This window comes from Canis lupus, chromosome 6 (assembly GCF_048164855.1).
Source record: "Canis lupus baileyi chromosome 6, mCanLup2.hap1, whole genome shotgun sequence".
Lineage (NCBI taxonomy): Eukaryota > Metazoa > Chordata > Mammalia > Carnivora > Canidae > Canis > Canis lupus.
In genome coordinates, this window is record NC_132843.1 from 45,561,746 (window position 1) to 45,572,891 (window position 11,146).

The 11,146-nt window shown below is 41.7% G+C and overlaps 1 protein-coding gene across 11 annotated transcripts in view; it reads right to left on the reverse strand.

Annotated features, from left to right (window-relative positions):
• Positions 1-11,146, reverse strand: part of EFCAB2 (EF-hand calcium binding domain 2) — a 122,000-nt gene that overhangs the window by 110,538 nt on the left and 316 nt on the right. For 3 of the 11 annotated variants that reach the window (XM_072830274.1, XM_072830276.1, XM_072830280.1), the window contains one exon: positions 7,599-7,687. The exons of 6 other annotated variants lie outside the window; for them this stretch is intronic. The gene's annotated coding sequence lies outside the window, so the exon portion shown is untranslated. Of the gene's footprint in view, positions 1-5,866; positions 5,989-7,598; positions 7,688-11,146 lie in introns of those variants that run through there. 2 more of the 11 variants (XM_072830275.1, XM_072830281.1) reach the window with 2 other exon arrangements.

Below are 11,146 nucleotides of genomic sequence, written 5' to 3' on the forward strand. Positions count from 1 at the left end.
AGTCCCACATCGGGCTCCCGGTGCATGGAGTCTGCCTGTGTCTCTGCCTCTCTCTCTCTCTCTCTCTCTCTCTCTATCATAAATAAATAAAAATTTAAAAAAAAAAGAAAGAAATTAGATTACCCTCTGTTGGTACCTAGTAAGAACCAACAGAAGTGAGATTAAATGAAATTATTTTTCCAAAGTGGGTAGAGGATGGGGAATCAAAGCTGGGTCAAAAGATCTTTGTAAACGAACATTGACTGCAGCATTATTTATAGCACAGAAAATTTGGAAACAATCTAAATATTCAACAGTCAGGGAAAGCTTAACTAAATATGTTCCATAAATAATGATGAATGCAGCTATTATAAATGATGTGTTTGAGAGACACTTATGACATGGGAAAGTGCTTATAATAGTAAGTGGAAAAGCTGGATATAAAACTAGATATAATATCAACTATATGAAACAAATCTGCCAAGAAAAAATCTAGAAAGAAATATGTTAAAATAGCAAACTTTATTCTAGATTGTGAATTAATCTAGATTTAGGGTTTTTTTTTTTAAGATTTCATTTATTTATTCATGAGAGACACAGAGAGAGAGAGGCAGAGGGAGAAGCAGGCTCCATGCGGGGAGCCCGACATGGGACTCGATCCCGGGACCCCAGGATCACACCCTGGGCTGAAGACGGCGCTAAATCTCTGAGCCACCCAGGCTGCCCTAGATTTAGTTTTTAACAGCATTCTCATCCTACGCATCCTATAGTAACTTGTTAGAAATGCAAAATCTCACACTCCCATACCAGAACTACTGGTTCAGAAATCCTGGCCTGGGGGCTTAGCAATCTGTGTTTTAACAAGCCCTCCAGGTGATTCTGATGCTCACTGGCGTTTGAATACTATTCTAGATGAGATGATAGGTGTTTATGTTCTTCCTTATATAAATTTCCATTTGACTTCTCTATATGAGGCACAAAGCCTAAGGACATTGGCTTTGGAGTCAGACTTGAATGGAGCCCTTGCTTCACCACTTAGCTAGTAACCTTTGTCACACTACTTAGCTATCTTTTAACACTTCAAATATTTTAACTCCACTTGGCTTACATGGTTTCTGACAAAGTCCAGGTAGGGTGTTTGTTTTCCTCTGGCTTCTTTCAAGATTTTCTTGTCGTCTTTGGTTTTCTGCAGTTTGACTATGATATGCCCAGGCATATTTACCCTGCTTGGTGTTCTTTTTATTTCCTCGATCTGCTTTGGTGTCTCAGGACGTCTGGGGAAAAACTGGGCCAGTACTACTACAAATATTTCTTCTACTCTATTTCCATTTTTTTTCCTTCTAGTATTCCAATTATGTGTGTTCTACACCTTTCAAAATTGTCTCACAGATCTTGGATGCTGTTTATTTCATTCTTTTTTTTTTCTCTTTGCATTTCAGTTTGGGAAGTTTCTATTGAAATCATCAAGTTCTATCATTCTTTCCTCAGATATGCTGAGTCTACTGATGGACTCACCAAAGGTTTCTTCCGTTCTGCGGCATTCATTGGATTTCTAACATTTCCTTTTGATTCTTAGGAGTTTCCATGTCTCTGCTTACACTACCCATTTGTTCTTGCATGTTGCCTACTTTTTCCATTAGAGCCCTCAACGTATTAATCATAGCTCTTTTAAATTCTCAGTCTGGATAATTCCAAAATATGTATCACAGATCGGAGTTTAGTTCTGATGCTTGCTTTACCTTCAGATGGTGTTTTTGCTTTTTGCATGCCTTCTAATTTTTTGTTGCAAGTCAAATGTGACACATCAAGTAATAGAAACTAAGATAGTCAAGAGGCTTCATACCAATTTGGCTAAGAATAGGGCTGTGTTTAATGTTTGCTGAAGCTGTAGGTGCCAGATTCCTCTAAGGACTCCTCCTTAAATAGTGTACCATACATGTTTCAGCTGTAATCCACTATTACTGTAGTATAGCTCTGTGATGTGGTGGTAAAGTGTTAAGTGAAGTGTGCTACCTCATAATTAAACTTTAGTCTTTTACTGGGCCTGTCTCTGGGCTATAAACTTCACAAAGTGTTTTTTAGCTCCTCCCTGCCCCCTTAGATGAGATAGGAATGCTACAGGGGACTGGAGTTGGTTGAATGTAGACTGGGAGGACTTGAGGCTCTAATAAAGAGTCGTTTCCCCCTGGAGATTAGGTCTTTGTTATGAGGAATGTTCTGAGGAGATTTCAAAATGTTTACCTTCCCCCTCCCCCTGCTAGAGAAACATGGGCACTTTCCTGGCTCTTTACCAGATGATCTGGTAGATTTCCTGGAAGCCAAACCCAAGAAAGTGTGAGGCATCTTCTAGGACTACAGGCTCCCACATTTCTACTACTCTCACTTATGGTACTACACGCAGCCTTCAACAATATTTGCCAAAATTACCAAGTGTTTCTTCCAGTTTATAGTCATAGAAGTGATGACTTCCAAAGTCTTACCTGTTGAAGCTGAAACTGAGCCCTTGTTTCTTCATTTGTAGAAAGGATATTAATAGAGATAGCTATCACACAGGTTTGTTGGAAGGATTCAATGACCTAATTCATGTAAAAACATTTTGTCCAGTGACCACTTCAGAGTAAGTGCTCATTAGACTGGGAACTCTATGAAGTTCAGAAAAATTAAGAGACACGTCCAAGTAAAATCTGAAAAAAAGCAGGATCCAAATCCAAACCCAGGTTTTAGAGTCCAAATTTATTAATGCATATAAAAAAGAAATTATTTTATTACAATCTTAATGTCTATAAAATCCATACTAGAGGGATCCCTGGGTGGCGCAGGGATCAAACAAAGGCGGTTTAGCGCCTGCCTTTGGACCAGGGAGCGATCCTGGAGACCCAGGATCGAATCCCACGTCAGGCTCCCGGCATGGAGCCTGCTTCTCCCTCTGCCTGTGTCTCTGCCCCTCTCTCTCTCTCTCTCTGTGTGACTATCATAAATAAATAAAAATTAAAAAAAAAAAAATTCCATACTAGAGGTTTACAAAGCACTGTCAGGTAGAGGACGTAGTAAACACGTTTTCCCAAATGGGTAAAAATAATTTATAATCAGCATAGAGATTTTAAAATATAAAAATAGCTTTTATATTTAGAATATAAAGTATTTAGAATATTTAAGATTTTAAATCTTTTGTAGAAATGACAGTAAAACAGTGAGACTTTTCAGTTCAACGTCAGACTCCTGATTTCATTTCACATTGTCATCTGGTAATGGGATCAAGCCCGCCTTGGCTCTGTGCTCACTGCAGAGTCTGCTTGTCCCTCTCCCTCCTCCTCTATCCCCTTCCCCCTCTCACCCCCACTCACTCTTGCTCTATCTAAAATAAATATATATTTTTTTAAAAATATAAATAAAATGAGACTTTTAGAAATGAACGTTCCTGAAAATCTAACCAGCCTGATATCATCTCCTGTGTTCTATAATCTTTACCCATATAATTTTACGTATTGTTTTAAAAGGCTACAGAGTTCAATAGGTCAATATGCAAAAACTTACTTTGCACCCCTCATTTGTCGGACAAGTAGGTTTTATCCATATTTTCAAATTTATAAATAACTTTTAAGTAATCATTTTTTACTTCTCACTTTTATTTTTTTTCTGGATATATTTCTAAGGATAAATACCCAGGAGTATATTAAAGAATCAGGGATCCCTGGGTGGCGCAGGGATCCCTGGGTGGCGCACGGGATCCCTGGGTGGCGCAGCGGTTTGGCGCCTGCCTTTGGCCCAGGGCACGATCCTGGAGATCTGGGATCGAATCCCACGTTGGGCTCCCGGTGCATGGAGCCTGCTTCTCCCTCTGCCTGTGTCTCTGCCTCATTCTCTCTCTCTCTCTGTGACTATCACAAATAAATAAAAATTTAAAAAAAAAATTTAAAAAAAAAATAAAGAATCATAGTATGTGGGTATCATTTTTAACATAAATTTCCAAATTGCCTTCCCAAAAAAAGTACCAATTTTTTTTTCCTTTTTGAATATACTCACATTTCCATTTGATGTTTTAAATTGTGATAAAACAGACATAAAAAATTAACCATCTTAACCACCATACAGTTCAAAAGTGTTAAGACATTCACATTGTTGTACAACCCATCTCTAGAACACTTTTCATCTTGCAAAAACTTAGCCTCTATTCCCAACTTCCCTTTCCCCCTTCCCCTGGGCAGCAACAACTCTACTCTCTGTTCCTATGAATCTGACTACTCTAGGTACCTCACATAAGTAGAATTACATAGTACTTGTCTTTCTGGGACTGGCTGAATTCACTTAACATAGTATCTTCAAGGGACGCCTGGGTGGCTCCGTGGTTGAGCATCTGCCTTTGGCTCTGGACATGATCCTGAGATCCGAGATCAAGTCCCACATCGGGCTCCCTGTGAGAGCCTGCTTCTCCCTCTGCCTAGGTCTGCCTCTCTGTCTCTCATGAATAAATACATAAAATCTTAAAAAATAATAATAATCTTAAAAAAAAAAAAAACATAGTATCTTCAAGACTTGAGACTTGGCCTTATGGTAGCATTGTCAGAATTCCTTTCTTTTTTTTTAAAGAGAAGCAGGCTCCGTGCAGGGAGCCCGATGTGGGACTTGATCCCGGGTCTCCAAGATCAAGCCCTGGGCTGAAGGTGGTACTAAACCGTTGAACCACCCAGGCTGCCCTCCTTTCCTTTTTAAAAATGATTAATATTGCAGTATATGGTTATACCCCATTTTGTTTAACCATTCATCCATTGATGGCCACTTGAGTGCTTCTACCTTTTGGCTGTTGTGATTATACTGCTGTGAACATGGGTGTACAAATAGTTGTTCAGGTTCCTGCTTTCAATTATTTGGGGGTATAAACCCAGATGTAGCATTGCTGGATCATGTAGTAATTCAATATTGGAATTTTTGAGGAGCTACCATACTATTTTCCATGGAAGCTGTTCCATTTTCCATGCCCATCAACAGCACACGAGGGTTCCAATCTCTCCACACCTCGCCAATGCTTATTTTTTATCATCACCATCCTAATGGGTGTAAACTGCTATCTCATTGTCCACCTGGCTTTTTAAAGAATGAATTTTCTTGACAGATTTTTATAGATAAATACAAAGTTTTCTTCTTCAGCTAGTCTCTACCTAGATTGTTACCTGTCTAAAACAAGGAGAAAACTATTAAATGGTCCCCAAAATAGTCATAAATGCATCATGTGTCACTGACAATTGCTAAGACTTAGATTTTTTTCTTAACTCCTAGATTCCATGCCACACATAAACTAACAGCTACTTATTTCCTAGAATGTGCCAAGCACTTTTCTTCCTATTTATTCAGCATTTCTTTACTGCCAGGCATCATGGTAGGTGCTGGGGATATAAAGATGGGGAAGATGACACCATCTCCATTATAACATTATGAATAGGTATAATTATTCCCATTTTACATTTGAGGAACTGGAAGCTCCTAAGGCCTAGCATCTTGGCTTAGATCAGACAGAGCTTGGGGAAATTGAGGTCTTACTCTATTTTTCTACTATTCCATATTATACCCCATACTATCAACAGTTCCCTTTTTAAAAAGTAATATCCACCTGCAGGTATTTTTTTTTTTTTAATTTAAATTCAATTTGCCAACATGTAGTAGTATATCCACTGCGGTTTGTTTTTCACTTTGGATTTTCAAATGTTGGGTTTTGAGAGGAACGGCACAATACAAGAAAATAAAAACCTGTAAAGTACCATTTAGGACTTGATAGTTGAAGTGGAGGCACTTTACCAAGCAATGCAAAGAAGTGAACAATATTTTAGTACAAAAATAGTAAATCCTAAAGCAAGCTTTAAGTATCTGAGGCTTACTGAAAAAACTGACATACCTTCCAAAGCTCCTTGGCTTGCCAAAAGTTAGAGGATTTTATTCCTAAGCAGTCTGTTTCCTAGACATGATTCTAATTACAAACAGAAGTTCCTTGCAGTCCTATATAAAATTCTCGACAAGCTAGAAACAAGATTTAAAGATTCAAAGAATCAACAATTGCATTGATTCTCTATTTACACAAAACAAAACAGAAGGAAAAGAAAAAAAATGTTCTGGCTGAGAAAACTTGAGAGAAATAATAGAACTTTAAAACAATTTTTGCTATCCTATTTCAAATATTCTTTCAGTGAAACAAAATTTTTTTTTAAATTAACTTCATTTTAAAATTTAAATTCCTTTGTTAGCTAACGTAACTATATACATTTTTTTAATCTAGGAAAAAAGTTAATTATGTTAAAGCACAAAAAATGCTCCAAAGGAATAGAACTTCAATGTATATAATCTTACAGAAAAATGTTATAATAAAATAGAACATTATAGCCTGTCATAGTTATTATTTATTACCAATGGGGTGCCTGGGTGGCTCAGTCAGTTAAGCATCTGCCTTCAGCTCAGGTTGTGACCTCAGGGATCCTGAGACTGGGCTCCCTACTCAGGGGGGAGCCTGCCTCTCCTCTCCCTCTGCACCTCTCCCTGCTTGCATGTGTACATACATGCTCTAATGAATAAATAAAATCTTTTTAAAAAATTTTTTTGTTACCAATGTTCGCATCAGTACTTTTATCAAGATTAATCCCTAAATGCTTGAGCTAGATAGGATATAAATCCAGAAGCTTAATCTTCCTTTACAATTAAAAAAAAAAAAAAACCTCGATTAAAGATGAACTATTTAAAATATATGTATGTTTCTACAAAGAGAATTTTTGTATTTTTTTTTTAAAGACAGGCCAGTGAATACTTTAACTCTCAAAAAATGCTTCTTGAGGGACACCTGGGTGGCACAGGGATTGAGTAACTGCCTTCAACTCAGGGCGTGATCCCAGTCCAGGGATTGAGTCCCGCATCCGGCTCCCTGCAAGGGGCCTGCTTCTCCCTCTGCTTGGTCTCTGCCTCTCTGTGTCTCTCATAAATAAATAAATAAAATCTTAAAAAAAAAAAAAAGCTTGTTGAGGGACACCTGGGTGGCTCAATTAAGCGACTGACCCCAGTATTGGCCGAGGTCATGATCTCATGAGTCATGAGATCAAGCCTGGTGTGGGGAATCTGCTTGGATTTCTCTGACACTCCTTCTCTTTGTTTCTCTCTCTCTCTAATAAACAAATAAATTGTTTTTAAAAAGATGTTTGGGAGCACCTGGGTGGTTCAGTGGTTGAGCGTCTGCTTTTGGCTCAGGTCATAATCCTGGAGTCCTGGGATGGAGTCCCACGTGGGCTTCCTGTGGGGAACCTGCTTCTCCCTCTGCCTATATTTCTGCCTCTCTCTCTCTCTGTCTCCCATGAACAAATAAATAAAATCTTTAAAAAATAAATAAAAAAGATGTTTGTTGATCCAGAGTAATAGAAACTCACTGCTTACCTATAAGAATAAGAAAGAAAGAAAGAAAGAAAGAAAGAAAGAAAGAAAGAAAGAAAGAAAGAAAAGGAAAAGAAAAGAAAAGAAAAGAAAAAAAAGAAAAGAACCTAATAGTGCTATAGAATAGATTTTTAGGAAACAGCAAGTAATGTTTTAGCTAAACCAAACATCTTTAATTAATTCAAGTATTCTAAATTCAATAAATATTGAGTTCCTACCATGTGCTAGGCACCTCCGCAAGACACTGAGTGTAAGAGATCAGAAAATGGTCCCCTTCCTTACAGCAACAATGTCCACAACAGCCAAACTATGGAAAGAGTCCAGATGTCCATCAACAGATGAATGGATAAAGAAGATACGGTAGATATACACTATACACAATGGAATACTACTCAGCCATCAAAAAGAATGAAATTTTGTCATTTGTATAACATGGATAGAACTAGAGGGTATTGTGCTAAGAAAAATAAGAGAAAAACACTCTATGATTCCACTCATACGAATTTAAAAAATAAAACAGATGAACGCATGGGAAGAAAATAAAAAATAAAATAAAAAACAAAGAGGCAAAACCATAAGAGACTCTTAACTCTAGGAAACAAACTGAGGGTTGCGGGAGGGGAGGGAGGTGGGAGGGTTGGGTAACTGGGTGATGTGCATTAAGGAGGGCACCTGATGGAATGAGTACTAGGTGTTAAAAACAATTGATGAATCACTAAACTCTACCCCTGAGGGATCCCTGGGTGGCGCAGCGGTTTGGCGCCTGCCTTTGGCCCAGGGCACGATCCTGGAGATCTGGGATCGTATCCCACGTCGGGCTCCCGGTGCATGGAGCCTGCTTCTCCCTCTGCCTGTGTCTCTGCCTCTCTCTCTCTTTCTCTCTCTGTGACTATCATAAAAAAAAAAAAAAAAAAAAAAAAACTTAAAAAAATAAAAATAAAAATAAAAATAAAAAAAATAAATAAACTCTACCCCTGAAACTAACAATACGCTATATGTTAACCAAATTGAATTTAAAGAAAAAAATTTTTAGGGCAGTCCGGGTGGCTCAGCAGTTTAGCGCCGCTTTCAGCCCACGGCCTGATCCTGGAGACCCCGGATCAAGTCCCACATTGGGCTCCCTGCATGGACCCTGCTTCTCCCTCTGCCTGTGTCTCTGCTTCTTTCTGTTTCTCACGAATAAATAAATAAAATCTTTAAAAAAAATTTTTTTTAAAGAAAGAAAATGGTCCTCTTCCTTTTGAGGTTTACAGGGTACTGGATATAGCCTCCAAAACTATGCTCTTTTGTTGTGTGATTTCATGCTAATCAAGGACTTTTTGAAATATAAATATACCCTCCCCAAGAGCTTAATAGTCATAAAACAAAATACAACATTGCTGAGGTCAACTTTCTTGTTAAAGTAGCAACATATCCCTATTGAATTAATACTTAGCGTGAGTGAACCCCCAAAGCCTTGATCAATTGTGATCAATCGGTTAGGTGTAATTTCTCAACCTTCAGAGCTGAGAATCAAGTATAAGAATGCAGTTACATCCATAAAAGAGGATTCTGCCAAATGAGTTGCTAATTTACCCTCAGGCAATATGGTTTTATTTCATCATGTCCTACCAACTGCAACTATAATCAACTCCTAAAACTCTTAATAAATAAAATATACCATCCAACAGTGCTTCTCAAACTTTAATATGCATCTGGATCACCTACAAATCTGTTAAAATGCAGACTGATTCAGCAGGTCAGGGGCAAGGACTCCCGTTCTTCATTTCTGGTAAGCTCCCCAGGAAGCTCAGATGACTGTGCACAGACCAGGAGGGATGGTAACACACCCGGAAACACCTCTGGCACACGGCTGCTCAGCCTAGCTAGCTGTTCTGTCTCCTTCAAGGATGTCTTACCTCCTTTACTGATCTCGCCTTTCTTGAAAGATAGATTTTTCACCTTTGCATCCTTCAAAATTCTCACCTTATCAGGGGATCCCTGGGTGGCGCAGCGGTTTAGCGCCTGCCTTTGGCCCAGGGCGCGATCCTGAAGACCAGGGATCGAGTCCCTCGTCGTGCTCCCGGAAGGGAGCCTGCTTCTCCCTCCTCCTGTGTCCCTGCCTCTCTCTCTCTCTATCATAAATAAATAATAATAAAATTTAAAAAAAAATTCTCACCTAATCAGAACACCTTCCATAAAAGCATTAAATGTAAGCCAATGGAATGAGCGACATGGGGCTTTTGTCATTACTTCTACAGTTATGAATAGAACTGTTTCTTCCTCTGAATTTATTCTAACTAGAAAAGTATTTTTGAAAACTAAAAAATCAGAGAAGCCCAGTCTATTTATGAAAGAAAAAAATTATATTTGCAACACGATCCAGTGCATTTTTGTATGCTGACCGAATCATTCTTTAAAAAAGGCATATCCAGGGCAGCCCAGGTGGCTCAGCGGTTTAGCGCCGCCTTCAGCCCAGGGCCTGATCCTGGGGTCCCGGGATCGAGTCCCACGTTGGGCTCCCTGCATGGAGCCTGCTTCTCCCTCTGCCTGTGTCTCTGCCTCTCTCTCTCTCTGTCTCTCATGAATAAATAAATAAAACCTGTGGGGGAAAAAACTGTATATCCATAATTAACAAGTTAATTCCTCTGTTAAGGATTTTCCTTTTTTTTTTTTTTGTAAATAATGAAAACAACTAAATCCTTTGGTTTTTCTAGGGAAGTCTTTTTGTCTGTTTTTTTCCTAGGGAAGTTTTAAAATGAGGTTTCAAGAGGCGCCTGACTGGTTCTGTCCAAAGAGCATGTGACTCCTGATGTCCCGTGGAAGAGTTTGAGCCCCACACTGGGTGCAGAGAAAACTTAGAAAACGAAAAACAGATAATAAAAAAAATAAAATCCTTCAGAATTAGTTTTTTAATTAAAAAAAAACAGTAACCCCTTCCTTCGGTTGTACCCTTTCGCTTTAGAGCAGCACAACAAACTAAGCTGCCTCAGTAACGGCAGCGTCTAGAGCACAGTCCTGATCCACCGACTAGCAGCCCCGCCGGGCCCGTCACCCAGGGCCGACCTCCGGCTCGGGCCCCGCTGTTTCTCCGCGGGTTTCCGGTGGTCGCGGCCGCAGGCGGAGCCGAGCGACACGTGACGCGGCCTCTGCCGCACTCCCGAAAGGCCAGTCGGGGCGAGAGGTTCGCCTCCGCCGTCCACGGGTGCGCGCGCAGCCTGCTGAGGCGGGGCCCGAGGCTGGGGGGCGGGGGGGGCGCGGGGCACGTGGGCGGCCAGGGCTCCCCCGCGGCCCCCGAAGGCCGGGTGCCCGCCGCCCCGCGCCGCCGCCTCGGGCTGCCTCCGGCGCTCCTCACGCGGCCGCGAGCGCGTGCTCCCGGGGCCGGCGGCGCGGAGGGGGCGCCCGCGAGCGCCAGGCCGCGCCGGCCCCCTGCGTCCCCACACGTCGTCCGCACCCAGCAGGCAAAATGGAGGCGACGCGCGCGTGCCCGGCGGGCGGGGCTTCGGCACGGGCCCAGGGGCGGCCGGACGCCGGCGGCCGGAGCCGGCCCTCACCCCTGCCGCCCCGGGTGCCCGCAGCCCGGCAGCCGCCTCCGTGGCGCCTGCGGCCCCGGGGAAGGCGAGGCTGTGGAGGCGGGGGGCCGGGGGCCGCGAACAAGGGCGCCATTATCGGCCTCGCCCGCCGGAGCCGCGGCTGGGAGCTGCCGGGAGGGGAGGGGCGGGCGGGGGGAGGCGGGGGGACGGGGCGGGGCCGGGCCCAGGCGGCGGCTGGGAGGCTGCGGGCGCCC